General features: G+C 39.3%; 1 protein-coding gene across 2 annotated transcripts in view; it reads right to left on the bottom strand.

The window, feature by feature from the left end:
• Positions 1 to 15,902, bottom strand: part of srfbp1 (serum response factor binding protein 1) — a 186,133-nt gene that overhangs the window by 145,429 nt on the left and 24,802 nt on the right. The window lies entirely within an intron of this gene.

Here is a 15,902-nt window from a genome sequence, read left to right as displayed (position 1 = left end):
CATGGAGAAGGCAAAAATGCTGAACAAATATTTTGTTTCAGTCTTTACGGTAGAGGACACTAAGAATATCCCAACACTGGACAAACAGGGGGCTCTACGGGGGGAGGAGCTAAATACGATTAAAATCACTAAGGAATTGGTCCTCAGTAAATTAATGGGACTCAAGGCGGATAAATCCCCTGGACCTGATGGCTTACATCCTAGGGTCTTGAGGGAAGTGGCAGTAGGGATTGTGGATGCTTTGGTAATAATTTTCCAAAATTCTCTGGACTCGGCAAAGGTCCCGGCAGATTGGAAAACTGCTAATGTAACACCCTTATTTAAAAAGGGTAGTAGGCAGAAGGCTGGAAATTATAGACCAGTTAGCCTAACATCTGTGGTGGGTAAAATTTTGGAGTCTATTATTAAGGAGACAGTAGCGGAACATTTGGATAAACATAATTAAATAGGACTAAGTCAGCATGGCTTTATGAAGGGGAAGTCATGTCTGACACATTTGCTTGAGTTCTTTGAGGACATAACATACAGGGTAGATAAAGGGGAACCAGTGGACATAGTGTATTTAGACTTCCAGAAGGCATTCGACAAGGTGCCACATAAAAGATTATTGCTCAAGATAAAGAATCACTGGATTGGGAGTAATATTCTGGCATGGGTGGAGGATTGGTTATCTAACAGGAAGCAGAGTGTTGGGATAAATGGTTCATTCTCGGACTGGCAACCGGTGGCCAGTGGTGTTCCGCAGGGGTCGGTGCTGGGTCCCCAACTCTTTACAATCTATATTAACGATTTGGAGGAGGGGACCAAGTGTAACATATCAAAGTTTGCAGATGATACAAAGATGGGAGGGAAAGTAGAGAGTGAGGAGGACATAAAAAACTTACAAGGGGATATTGACAGGCTGGGTGAGTGGGTGGAGATTTAGCAGATGCAATACAATATCGGAAAATGTGAGGTTATGCGCTTTGGCAGGAAAAATCAGAGAGCAAGTTATCATCTTAATGGCAAGAGACTGGAAAGTACTGCAGTACAAAGGGATCTGGGGGTCCTAGTGCAAGAAAATCAAAAAGTTAGTATGCAGGTGCAGCAGGTGATCAAGAAGGCCAACGGAATGTTGGCGTTTATTGCTAGGGGGATAGAATATAAAAACAGGGAGGTATTGCTGCAGTTATATAAGGTATTGGTGAGACCGCACCTGGAATACTGCACACAGTTTTGGTGTCCATACTTTAGAAAAGACATACTTGCTCTCGAGGCAGTACAAAGAAGGTTCACTCGGTTAATCCCGGGGATGAGGGGGCGGACATATGAGGAGAGGTTGAGTAGATTGGGACTCCACTCATTGGAGTTCAGAACATATAAGATTGTGAAGGGGCTTGATCGGGTGGATGCGGTGAGTATGTTCCCAAGGATGGGTGAAACTAGAACTAGAGGGCATAATCTTAGAATAAGGGGCTGCTCCTTCAAAACTGAGATGAGGGGAAACTTCTTCACTCAGAGGGTAGTAGGTCTGTGGAATTTGCTGCCCCAGGAAGCTGTGGAAGCTACATCATTGAATAAATTTAAAACAGAAATAGACAGTTTCCTAGAAGTAAAGGGAATTAGGGGTTACAGGGAGTGGGCAGGAAATTGGACATGAATTTAGATTTGAGGTTAGGATCAGATCAGATTATTAAATGGCGGAGCAGGCTCGAAGGGCCGAATGGCTTACTCCTGCTCCTATTTCTTATGTTCTAAGTACTTCGCTTCAATGTTTACAAAAAAGAATGATGGGAAGGAGGTCAATCCTGAAATGGTTAAAAGCTAGATAAGAGGTATTATAATAAATAAAAAGGAAAGTATTTGAGAAGTTAGTTAAGCTAAAGGATGACAAAGTGCCAGAACCTGACAGGATATATCCGACAATCATGAGGGAATTGGCGGATGAAATAGTGGAGTTCCTAGAAATTATATTTCAATGTTCTAATAAGAATGGATTTGTGCTGGAGGGCTGGAAAGTGGCCAACGTAATAACCATTTTCAAAAAGCGAGACAGAGCTAACCCAATTAATCACAGGCCAGTCACTTTAGCATCTGTGATAGGTAAACTTTAGATTAAAATTACTAAATACCTAGATGAAGAGAAAACAATTAGAAGCAGCCAACACAGATTTAAGAAAGGAAGATCATGCTTGACAAACCTGATAAGAGTTCTTTGAGGTGGTAGTAAGATATGCTGGATGGGGAAAATACAGAGGATGTGTTGTACAAGGAGTTTCAGAAAGCCTTTGACAATGTACCACACTGACAATGTACCACACAGAAGACTATTGGAGAAGATTAAGGGGTATGGAATTAGGGGGGAGGTTAGAAAAGAAGAAACAGAGTTAAGGGCAGATTCTCAGAATGATTGGAAGTAGATAGCGGTGACCAACAGCGTTCTATTCTGGGACCACTTCTGTTCAATGTGTACATCAATAATTTGGATAAAGGGCTAGAGGGAATGGTTTCCAAATTTGCAGATGATACTAAAGTCGGAAGCATAGTACATAATTCTGAGGAGCTAAGGAAGCTGCAAAAAGATATTGATAAAAATGGTGGAATGGGCAAAAAAGTGGCAAATGGAATTCAGTATTAGTAAAAGTGAGATGGTTAAAAATATAAAAGTAATAATTATATTTTGAATGGGGGAAATCTGGGTGATGTAGGAAAGCAAGAGGGATTTGGGGATTCAGGTTCACGACATTAAAAGCTGCAACTCAAGTGGAAATGGCTATTAAAAAATAGCTAATGGAATACTGGATTTTATGACAAGAGGTCTCGAATATACAAGTTGAGATGCATTGGTGAATCTATATAAAATACTAGTAAAACTGCAGTTGGAGTATTGTGCGCAGTTTTGGGCTCCACACTGTAGGAATGATGTTGAGGCAATAGAATTGGATACAGTGCAGATTCACTAGAATGCTGCCCGATATGAGCAAATACAAATGTAAAGAAAAGCCGGGAAAACTGGTGCTGTTTTAAAAGAACAGAGGATATTACAGGGTGGTTTCAGTTTCCAGTGATTGAAAAGTCTAGAATGAGGATACATAGATATAATATCAAATACATAGACATAAAATTAAGTACAAAGAGATTTCGGACTGACAGCAGGAGAAACTTTTTTTTGACACAGATGGCTGGGAAGCTGTGGAATGAAGCAGACGCCATGTCAACATTTAAGAATAGGCTGGCTTGGTGGTTGATGGTTAGGGGAATAAAGTGATATGGGAGCAGCTCAGGCTCATGGGATTGGGACTATTGCTCATGTGGAGGATAATTACCAACACAGACTGGTTGGGCCAGATGGCCTGTTTCCATCTTGTAATTTCTAGGTAATTCTATGTAGTAACTTTGTATAAATGAACGAATGTTTGTTGGAAAATATTTACATTTGTAGACTGTCCATGAAATAAAAAGTACTTGGTCCAGTTATTGTAACTTTTCATATTGAACATTTATCACTTTATATTGAATAAAAGAGCTTAAAGTAGTATGTATTAGTTTTAAAAATATTTACAAAAACAAACCAGTGCACAGATAACATACATTACAGTCCAACAAAAAAATGGGTGCAAACCTAGATGCGCAAAATACAAACAATGATGTGAAAAATGATAGTATCGAAAATTAACTTCTTTTCTGGGGCACGTGCTTTTTTTCAGTATTGAATTCATAGCTCAAAAAAATCATGACTGAATAAACAAAGTGTCCTCAGTAGTCATGGGACCTCTATATAGATGGTTGATAGGTTCACATGAAGAAGGCACTAAAGCCCCTTTGATCTCACCCTTCCAGCAGTTTTCCTTTTACAGCATAGTCAGCCATATCTTAAGTAATTCTAGTAACCTGGCCTCAATTATTCTTGCTGGCAACCCATCCCAGTTGTTGCTTACCTCCTACATAAAGAAATATTTCCTCTGACATCAGTCCTATATTCACCATTCACAGCTCTGAACCTGTGCCTTCTTATCCCACCATCCGGGGATATCAGAGTACACTTTCAGGTTTACTAGTCTATCTGGTCCAGACACATCCAATGCTAAATGACACAAAATCTCTCTTACTCTTTCGTAGGTGTTCACAAACAATTACAGTAATCAATCTTAACCCAAAAATGATTTGTCCTGATCTGGAAATGAAAGGCTGTGTCTTTGAGGAACCAGATGGGATATAGTGAGATTGCACATTTTTGCTCATAAAATGGCTTCCAAATGGATGGAACTAAACATTACAAGAAATCCCTGCAATGAATTTTGCACAAGTTCTGCAGGGCTGAAAATCATACAAGGATAGACATTATGTTTGTTGGCAGCTGCAAAAGATGCATGGCATTTGATATCAATCTTCAAGCAGGCATCAAATCGAAACCAATCCATCCAACATAAATCCTTAGTATGCTGGAACATGTAATCGAAGGCCACCAGGTAAGTAAGGCAAAGGTGTTGTTGACTAAACAAAACTAAGACTTAATTTACATCGTTTTTTAAAAAAATTCTAACATCTGGAAATCCAAGAACCTTGAAAAACTACACTAGAAACAGTGCAAATGTAAGAAGTTTTTTTTGCGCATACACAACAGCACACAACTGCTGTCAACAGAGAAGAGGAGGAGGAAGAAGTGATTAACACCGAAGCCTTCTATAAGGAGATAGGAAAGTGTAGGTGGGTTCACATTTTCCAGTACTTTGCTGCATTCATCGCCCAGGCTGCATGAATAGCGACCACTTGGGCAATGTCCGGCTTTGGAGACTTCACTTTCGAACAAAGCTTGATCACTCAATATTCACACACGTACAAGCACTTTCCAACAGGATAGTGATTAGGATCAGGCACTCTGGCTGATTACATCCTTCCCCCCACTGCAGGGGGACACAACCTAAGAACAACTGTAAACAGTTGCCAGTTTAGTTGATAGTCCTTCACATAACATTACCAGTAACACACAATTTAGTACAAATATTTCCATTGTACAATGCCGAATCTAGTTTAAAGCTTGCCTGACATCACCATTTTGGCTGAGCTGTAACAGTATTTTGAACCCAAGCCATATTTGTTGTAGTTTATTGTGATTAAAGATCAAAGTGTGGGCCATTTTACAGTACCCCAAAGAATGTTCTATAAAGTTCTGCATTGATCATCCAATTCAATTAGTTACAGCTGTCTTCCATAATTCTCACTGCCCTATGCTTCAATCATTTAATTACCATCTATAATGAGCGAATACTCCGCAGGAATTCATTCTTGCTGGAAGCGCTCCACAGTCAATTGCTTGTACCCTCAATTCACCTGGCAACAGACAATGTAAAACTAATGTACTATTAAACTTGAACCAGTATATTGGAAAAGGCACTTTAGTTTGATACCATCACATCTGACATATTTAAGCAAAAACAACTCTTTCTTCCATGATACAATATAGTGCGACATATGTTAAAGGCCAGTTAAACACATTGGATTGTACATTAATTGGAATTCTGATTTTTTAAAAATTCAATTAGTAACAGAGTTGAACAAAATGAAAATAAAACTATTGTAATCAGAAACCTCAGAATCCTTCAACTGTTTTACAAGAGGGATTGAGCAGTGAGCTACACATGTGAAAAAGGTCTAATTTTCTCACATAGAAGTGAGTTATGCTGCTACACCAAGCAGCCACAGATGTTTTATTTTACTGTGCAGCTGTAACCAGTGGCTACGTGGCTTATGACACGCCTTCACATTAAGCATAGACTTTTGATTCTGACAAAAGCTAATTAAAAGCCAGATTTTTTCTCAACATGGTGTACTGTTACCTGTCTACAGTTAATTGCACTTAACAGCAAGTAGAGTTTTCTCAACTTCTTGCAACTGAAGTGCTGTTTCTGTAGTTCGCTGCAAAATTGGTCTCAACCCACTTGGTTTTAAAGCTGTTATGTTTCATGGTATACGCCAAAAATATTCAACATCTGTGGCTGCTTGGTGTAGCAGCATAAATACTCAACATACTGTAATTTCAAATAAAGCAGGTTTTGTAACTCTAGTACTTTTGACATTTTCTGATGACTGCTTCAACATTGGCAACACCCTCAATATAGCCAAACTCAAGGCCAAGTCACATTTAAGAAACAAAAATAAAACAAACAAAAAGGCTCAGTTCTACCATGTAACCTTTAAAAAAAAATGCAACTGGGTATCCCCACTGGAAATCGATCTGCCTGTTCTGAAAATGGCAGTTTAGCAATGTCCTGCCTATCGTTTACATTCCATTTTTTCCTCCAACTTCTCGCACTGGGATTAAGTGAATGATTGTATTCATTTTTATTTTGTGTTGGTGTGCCCACATGTCAGCTTCTTTAACTTTGGCAGGAGTAGGAAAGAACGCCAGCCAAAGTATCAACTTCCTTGACATTCATGGGCAGGTTCAAATGTAAAATGGTCAACCTTACTTCTCAAGCAAGCTTGGCATCGAGAGATAGCTGCATCTGAAGAATATTGCTGCTACCCATTTGTGGAGAACAATTCCTCCCTGATCTCTTCCTTTTGTGTGCCCATCTTTTAAATCTCATTTTGTCTATAATTTCTATACAGAATATTCCAATTTATTCCTCAATACATTTTAATTTGGGTATTTAAATGCCGATTCATGAAGCTGTTGTCAGAAGCAAAAAAAGTCTCTTAAAAGCCAGATTTGTTCCGAATATAGCTGCCATGGGGAAATGGAGGTAATTATATATTTGAACTGAACGTAAGGGAAGACTAAAAACAAGAGATTTTCTTTTGTGTACCATGACTTCAAGGCCCACATCCAGGCTGTACCACCCAAATAAAATTTAGAATCATAGAAAGTTACAGCACAGAGGGAGCCCATTTAGCCCATCATGTCCGTGCCGGTATTGAGTGTAATGCAATGAGACACCCCAGAGTGTCATGAACTGTAATTATGTACAATGTGTTCATTGAACTGTACTTGATGTAACCTACAAATTGTATAATCTGTATTGTGTACGTTTGGAATGTGATATGACAACTGTATTGTATGTTTTGCTGCAAATTTTATGAATAAAGTATATTTTTTGAAAAGAAAATCATGTCCGTGCCGGCCGAAAGTGTTATCCAGCTTAATCCCACTTTCCAGCACTTGGTCCGTAGCACTGTAGGTTACGACACTTCAAGTGCACATCTGAATAATTTTTAAATGAGTTGAGGATTTCTGCCTTTACCACCCTTTCAGGCAGTGAGTTCCAGACCCTCACCCTCTGGGTGAAAAATTTCTCCTCAGCTCCCCTCTAATCCTTCTACCAATTACTTTAAATCTATGCCCTCTGGTCACTGACCCCTCTCTGCTAAGGGAAATAGGTCCTTCCTATCCACTCTATCTAGTCCCGTCATAATTTTATATACCTCAATTAAATCTTCTCTCAGCCTCTTCTGTTCCAAAGAAAACAGCCCCAGCCGATCCAATCTTTTCTCATAGCTAAAATTCTCCAGACCTGGCAACATCCTCGTAAATCTCCTCTGTACTCCCTCTAATGCAATCACATCTTTCCTGTAATGTGGTGACCAGAACTGTACGCAGTACTCAAGCTGTGGCCTAACCAATGTTTTATACAGATCTAGCATAACCTCCCTGCTCTTATAGTCTATGCCTAGGCTAATAAAGGAAAGTATCCCGTATGCCTTTTTAACCACCTTATCTACCTGTCCTGCTACCTTCAGGGATTTGTGGCCATGCACTCCAAGGTCCCTTTGTTCCCCATCACCTCTCAGTATCCTCCCATTTATTTTGATGTGAATCGTCCGGGAGCGGCTCCTTTGTAAATAGTGGGGGGCATGACTTCATACTGGGTCAAGCGTCCCTTTGAAGTTGCTGGACCCTGCAATACCATGCTACCATTTGAGACAATTAAGAAAAATGGCAGAGCATCCTCAATGGGCTGAATATCCTATTCTTGTGCATATGGGATAGATGGTACATTGTTATTAGTCTACAAGAGGAGTCCACAAACGTTCAAATCTGCAGAGCCAGGAAAATAAATTGTATCTGACACTGACTCAGAGGTTGGGTAATTTATGTTCAGCAGTTATGTCATCGATGGTGAAAGAACCAAAGTCAATACCACTCTGTTGTAAAAAAATCTTCCCCCAGTTTTAATTCTACATGTATAATTATTATTCAAATTGTTAATGAAAATTTTCCTTTTCCCACTTAATACTTGCCATAGAATACAGTGATTGTCTGATCAGTTTCTTGCTGCTAGACCAATGTTGTCCAATACATTAGCTACTAGTCACGTGTCTAATTGGGAATCTAGATGTGGCTAATTGCATTTGATTAGTAAATAAAAATGAGTAACAGACAGATTGTAGGGCATGTGATCTCAATATTCATATTCACACGGCATATGCATGTGTACTTTAATCTTTTTGTTCATTTGTTGGTAAGACAAAAAGAATGAGAGTGTTTTTTGATCGTTGAATGCTTTACTTCCTTGGTTAGTGAATCTTGGTAGATGTTTGTTAAGTAAATATACACATGTAAGGTACATTTACCTGTATTGTGTGAGTGTATGTAAGGTGTATTCTACTAAAATTAGTGCATTTGGCTAAAAATGTATCACCGTAGCCTGTGGCTAGTCAGTGAGGTTACACTCCCCACTGCTTTACCCAATTTGATACTTCTCATTGGATGTTGCTCTCTTGAAGCGGCTTCTTCCGCACACACGCATGCTGCCTACACAGCAGCAGGTGATGACAGCAGTTGAACTAATCAGGAGAGGTGCACCACTACTGGCAGTTTCAATACAGGGAAAGAGACACAGGAATAGAAGAGCCACATGTAGTTGGCAGCCATGGGTTGGCCACTCCTGCTCTACAATTAATTCATCTAAACACAAGTAGAGTTACGTCTCTCAACCAAAATGACTTTTGCTAGAATACAGCTTTTTAAAAAATGAATACATTTGAATACTGAAAGTAATATAGTTTTAAGTTGGCCCATTTGCTGTTGCTCCATATGTATATGTTATTTAAAAGCCAGGATACTGAAGCTATAAAAGGAAAAATAGTCCAAAAATGCAGGAACTCTGCATTCAGGGAAATAAAGGAGGCACATATTTGCAAAGATAAAAACATTGATCAGATTTTAATGTCTACTAAAATTTTGCACATTATCTTAAAAAGTAATTTTGAATGTACTAACTTTTGATATTGAACATAAGAATTGTATCTAAATGGTAACAAAGCATTGGTATTCTATCACAATGCATCACAAAATGGTAGGATGTGAATTATTCCACAGTATTCTCCACAAACTGAATGGTGTATGGGAGATTCAAGCAGAAGCATCTCACTTTCCCAAATTGGAAGACAAAATTGGAAGTCAATCTGCACTACACCACACCTGCCCAGCTTAGAGCTTGGAACAGTCAATGGATCACAGTAGCTTTCTGCGGCCTAGAAGAACACTATACAGTAACAGTATAGCTTTCTGGAATTCTGCTTTGTAACTATGGGCATATTGAAGTTCCCAATTCCACTCTTCAGCCCCAATTCACAGTTCTCCAAACTACAGTTGCAGCTGCTTCCAGCCAGCTCCACTTAAAAAGAAGCTTGAAGACTCTACTACCCCACTGCAATAAAGTTCCGAGATAGAATATACAGAACCACCTTGACTATACACCAGTTCATAACAGAATAGCACTTTTGTACAGGCTACACAGAAAAGGTTTTGCAAGAATTTAGTGCAATCTAAAAGTGAATGGGACAAACAATCTACACATGGATCAAACCTACTCTTATTGAATTTGCTCTTAAATGGACCGTAATCTATCCCTTTCATTCCCAAAAATGAAATTGCAGCAATAAAACTTAAGTGGTTTAAAGGCAGCTCATTAGAGAGGCAGTACAACAGAGACTTTTTCCCTGTTGGTGATGCTACAAAAAGCACGTTTCAACAAAATGCATTTTAACAGGTTAATGTAAATTTACCCAAAATAAACAGACGGAGGGTGTGCCCATCAAATTATTGGGTGAATCACAAGTGAACTACTTCAGGCTCTCACTGCACTGTATGTAATTTTAGCCTATGGCAACAGTGAAATAGATAGCAACAACCACTTTGTGGCTGTTGCTAAAGTAAAATACTAAAATTACCTATGCTGTACGTGCCCTTCGTTATGACAGAAACATCACATTTCTAACATTGCATCATTGGTGCCAAGAAGTTGTAAGAAATCTTTCACAGCAATGCCCCTACTTTTTTTCTTCCTGTTCTCTCTTGAAACTGGCGACATCACAGCCAAGCCCAATCATGTCCTTGCCCAACATGTGCAAACATGCGCTTTCCAGCATAGGTCACTGGACAGAGGAAATTACGACTTATTTTCTCCTTATTTTCTGTATGTGCCATCTTCCATGTAATCTAGTATTCCATCTAAGTGCTATTTGGAAGGAACGAAAGCTACAATGGCAACTTTTTGACACACTTGTGATGCTATAACTGTGTGCTGGGGCGAGATGACCCGGCAACTACTGTCAACACTTTGGTGTTGACTGGCTGCTCCTCCCTGTTAAATGCCACTTCTTTAGTCCTCTGAGGGGTTGCTAGTTTAGGCACACATGGTATTGCCTTGTGAGAGAGCACCGCCTCATGCGTACCACTTTCAGTCATACCCCATGCGAGTGACTAAGGTTCTGTGGGAACAGACCCTTGGCCATCACTTAGGAGTAGGAAGCCCACCATAAAAGTTCCTTTCAAGCTGATTCTCCAAGTCAGAAGTGAGAGCCTCCTGTAAATTGGAGCTCGAGGTCCCAATAGACATAATCACAGCAGCTGCAAGAAAAACTGCAACTGTGTTTTGAACCTCTATCCTTGGTGGTTCCACTGAAAATGGTCATAGAGTCGCCACTCGCTCCATGGTGGAGTGTAGGTTTTCCAAACCCTCTCGCATGTCTGCACATGTCAATTTGCACTTTTACATATTTTCTGACATACCGTACAAGGAGTTTAGAACGTGGGAGTACTTCCTCTTTGATGAGTTCCTCTCTATGTAACCCCCATAAGGTATGAATCCTGCATCAGAGCAATGTCTGGCCTTAGTTCTCCCCCTTCAAGTTGTTGCTGCTCTTCTGTTGCCGGACCACCTTGTTCCTCACCTAAAATTATGCTTCACCAGATGCTCCCTCCTGAACCTTTCTTTCTGATTCTCTGAAGCCGATGAACCAGATGGAGGAGATAATCCCTGTACAAATGCATATATCCCGAGATTATTGTTGTCTTTTTTTCCTTCCAAAGGAACTCACTTAAGAATATGGTTGAAGCCAATTTTTTAATTCATTATATTTTCTCTGGCTACAGTCATATAAAAATATAACAGATATATCACTGGTTGAGGCATGGTGGAACTTCAGCAGGTTCAGTAAATGGCACCATTGTGTGGTTGGGCTAAAGGCACATTGATGAAGCAGAAGACAAAGTAACCCCACAAATATCTTCATCAAGATAGATATTCAGAAACAGAACATAAAGGTTAAAATATGGTTATTTCTCAGTATGAGCTTCTGAAGTTACTACAATTAGATTGCTATTTTGCACCTTCAAGAATAATTTACAATATATAAATAAGAATCATGAAGCAATGTGTACAGACACAAATCAAGGCAGTCTCATTGGTCAAAGCTATATTGAACTCATTGCCAACTCCACTTTCTTTGCGAGCAATTTAATTCATTTCCTTCTGCCTTCCAGTGATTTCTGCATATATATTTTTGCTGGCTGAAATGGGATAAGGTTAGAAACTGTCTTCTTGTCCCACCAATGCTGCTCTACACCCAGGCACTACCAGATATGCGAAATCAGCCAGGATTGACAGACCCTCCATTTTTTCTTCCCTCTCTATTGACAAGTGCCTAGCCACTGGTCAGTACTTTTCAATGATAGTGCAGTTGAGGTAGAGAACTCACTACAGGGGAAGATTTCATCTGTGTGTTAGGTGTCATGAAAATGCAAACATTTATGAAGAATGGGTCTACAATTTTGCTTCACTTACTAGAGCAAATTTTCTTCATAGGTTGCATAAAAGAAAATAACGTGACTCTTTGCAACGTAACTCATCCCTGTGGGTTCTGCTCTCAGCACTGCTTTTCAGGTTATCGGAGTCGCACAAATTCCTACCCTCAGCCACATCTGTTCCTTGGGTGCGATTCAGATATTAGGGAAATGGGCCAAATCATAGCTGGCTTTGACTACTTGGAAATGTACCATTAACTTTCCCAAGGTCCAGAAGCCAGAGGATTTTGAATCTCTCCTGGGTATTGATACCTCAAACAGATTGAACATATATACTCAGCACCGCAAAAGCAGCTTCACAGGGAAAGAGAGACGGTCTGCAAGATTGAACATCTGTCCTTTATACTAATTCAATTTTTAAAATGTCCTAGCAACCAAGCTCATATTGCAAAATCTGTCATTACTCTACTTTCTGATTTATTTCACTCCCCCATACTTTCTTTTAGCAAGCCTGGAAATGGCAGGCCTTAACTGAGCAGTAGGAAACAAAGAGACCAACAAAATAAGATCAGAAAAGGATGTAGAAAAATATTGCAAAGGTGGAAATTAGTGAAAAGACACAACAAAAATGAAGCAGACCGAACACAATACATATACAGGATTTTTCCTTTTAGGGGTTGCCGGGCAGATCACGTGAACATTGGTGGCATTCAGGTAACAAATATAATCCAGCACATTAGTTTACTTGGAATTTTGAAGACAATACATCATCATTGACAGTACAATGAATGAAATTATTCATCGAGGATTTATATAAAAGAATGTTTCTTGAGAGGACAAAACAAGTGTTGAATTAATGAAGTATAACATTACCAATCTGCCAGGGGAAGGGGGGGGGGGTCGGAATAGGTTTGGTTTGGTTTACCTGCCTTTATATTGAGCAAAAATATGTGAATACCTGACGTAGTCATGCATTACAACTAAAGTGGCATTATTTGTTTGCCACTACTTGTTGCTGTGTTTGTTTTCTAAAATGCTGCAATCATGAAAATAAAGAACTCAATTCAATCCTACACAACATAACTATTTCAGCACTTCCATGCAGATATTAAAGCTTTAATTACCCTACTTAAATTTTGCTACAGAAACCATCTGTTACAACCAATTGCCCCAAATATAATGGGAAAGAATGCAGGGGGGAAAAGTACGGTTTTCACCATTAGCAGTACTCCAAATAAAGCAGTTCACCTCAGGACTCAAAACTTTTTCACGGCAACATGTTTGTCAGCAATTACTGGCAACAAGAAACCAAATCAGAACCAACGCAAGACTATGATGGGCAGCATGACTCATATAAACTGAGCAGACAACCAGACTCGCTGTGGTTCTCATGGGCAAACAAAATACGCAAGCAACAAGGATGTTGACTAGTAAAGCTAAGAAACCCACCCGTTTTCCAAGCTAGCTGGTACTCAACAGGAACTCTTGCTTTTCTCTCACAAATCCTCCTTTACTTGGGAGAAATGTAAGGAATCTTACAACACCAGGTTATAGTCCAACAAATTTATTTTAAAATCACAAACTTTCGGAGATTATCCCCTTCGTCAGATGAATGAGTGAAAAGGTTCTCAAATCGCATATCTTATACTAGGCTGGGACAGCATCACACCAATCAAAAGGTGTCGTTGTTATTCAAACAGGCCAGTCACGGAGAACAGCACGTCCCAGTACACTGGATATACATTGTGTCAATTGCAGACAGGCAGAAAGAAACCCAAAATGGCAGAGAGAGAGAGAGAGAATATTAAAAAACATAATTTTTTCCCCCTTTTTGCTGGTGGGGTTACGTGTAGCGTGACATGAACCCAAGATCCCGGTTGAGGCCGTCCTCATGGGTGCGGAACTTGGCTATCAACTTCTGCTCGACGATTTTGCGTTGTCGTGTGTCTCGAAGGCCGCCTTGGAGAACGCTTACCCCCCCACCCCTTCCCCTGGCTTCTCTTACTTGGGAGAGTCAGTGAATGAATGTAGTTTTCTATAACCATCTGAAACTAATATGGTCCATGACTTAGTCAACTAAGTAACTATAGTACACTAGCAAAATTTTAGCTCTCTTCCCAAGGTGCTAGGGATGGTCTGGTTCTGCCAAATGTCTTGGCTTATGTTTGTCATGAACAGATTTAATTTGCCACATATAGGATTGGTAGAAATGCTAAGCGTTGCCTATTAAAGATTGAGGCATACCAAGTCTCATGGAACTTTATACAGTATGTATTTCCAGATTTTTTTTGAAAAGTTACACTTGGACTTGTAAATCTGTTGGACTTATAACTCTCATTTAAAAGGATCATAATAACATTACTTTCATTAATTGCAGGACAAAGTAAACAAAGCCAAAAATGAAATAATTATCCTGAGAGCATACGATTCAAATGTAATTTAGGTATAGGTCATAATATTAAGATCACAAAAAACATAGGTCATAAAGTATTGTACTATCAACTATTACCACTTGAAAACCCTCAATTATTGATGAGAACCTTTAGGTTACAAAAACAATTTTTTAAGAATAGGTGCTACTTGACAATAGGGAGACACTTACTATTATAACTCAAACATGATCTCTGAATCAGTCCTTTTGTGTCATAAAAGTAGTTGGCACCGAACATGGAAAGCAGGAGTATCCCACACGATCTGCTAGTAAATTCCTCAAATGAAAGTTTTAAATTGGTGGCATCCTTTCATTTAAAAAAAATCATAAGCAAGCTGGTATTTTAGGCATCAGATTTGTAGGGTTGTGTTTTTGTCATGTCTTTTAAAAGCACTTGCTCTTCAGGCAATCAGCCAGTGATGGTAATTTGCCCAAATGTCCTTGACAAAATATATCACATGTGGCAGGCAGATTTAATCACACAGTAGCATGCAGATACACTGTAATGAATAGTCAGATAAAGTCGCCATCTTACTACAGGCCAAAATACCCACAAAATTATAAAATATATAATTTTCTTAATCTATGCACAGTTTAAAAAATTTCATAAAAGTTACTTTGAATAAACTACTTCAGTCTGATCATCCCCAAAAATAGGGCAATGGAAATAAAATACATATTTTAAGCATGGAATTGTCATTTGAAGGAAAAGTTCAGTTCAAATATAAATGTTAGATGCAAACTTAAAGTCTGGAGTTTTACCTTAGCTTTGGGGTGGAGGTTACCAGGGAGAAACGTTGAACATTCTCAGAACATTACAAATGAATTGGGTAGAATCCACGATACAAGAAACTGTATATGGTGTATAGAAGCAATGGTCTTGGCTTATTTCAAGCTTTTTTTTTTAAAAAAGTGTTTTAAATCAGATACAACTTCCAGGAAATAATCCACAGCATGTGTGGGTTCGCTGGTAAGTGGCAACACTAAGAGGCATTATTTCCTCCGACATGTCTCGATTGCATGCATCTGCCTTTTAGCCCACATTATTAGGATCCCCATCATTATTACATTCTTCCAGGGAAACTGGACAACATGAGGCTAGGCATTTGGGCAGAAAAAGCTGATAGGCTACTTTGTCTTTCTCCTCCCCACCTCTCACCCACCAAAAACAAAATGTTAAAATGTAAAGTAACACTTATTTTAGGATGAGAACCTTCAACTTATAACAAATATTGGTTGCACCCACAAGCAGCGGCAGCTTGTATTGAGGAGGGAACACCTAAACAATGAAATGTGATTTAATTTGACTAGCCGCGCCTCTAGCCAAACTGTTCCAGTACAGCTAGAACACTGACATCTACCCGACAATGTGGAAAATTGGCCAGGTGTGTCCTGTCCACAAAAAGCAGGACAAATCCAATCCGGCCAATTACCGCCCCATCAGCCTACTCTCAATCATCA

This window comes from Heptranchias perlo, chromosome 4 (assembly GCF_035084215.1).
Source record: "Heptranchias perlo isolate sHepPer1 chromosome 4, sHepPer1.hap1, whole genome shotgun sequence".
NCBI classification, from domain to species: Eukaryota; Metazoa; Chordata; class Chondrichthyes; order Hexanchiformes; family Hexanchidae; genus Heptranchias; species Heptranchias perlo.
Note: the sequence above shows the minus strand (reverse complement) of the source record. Positions and strands in the feature narration are given on the sequence as shown.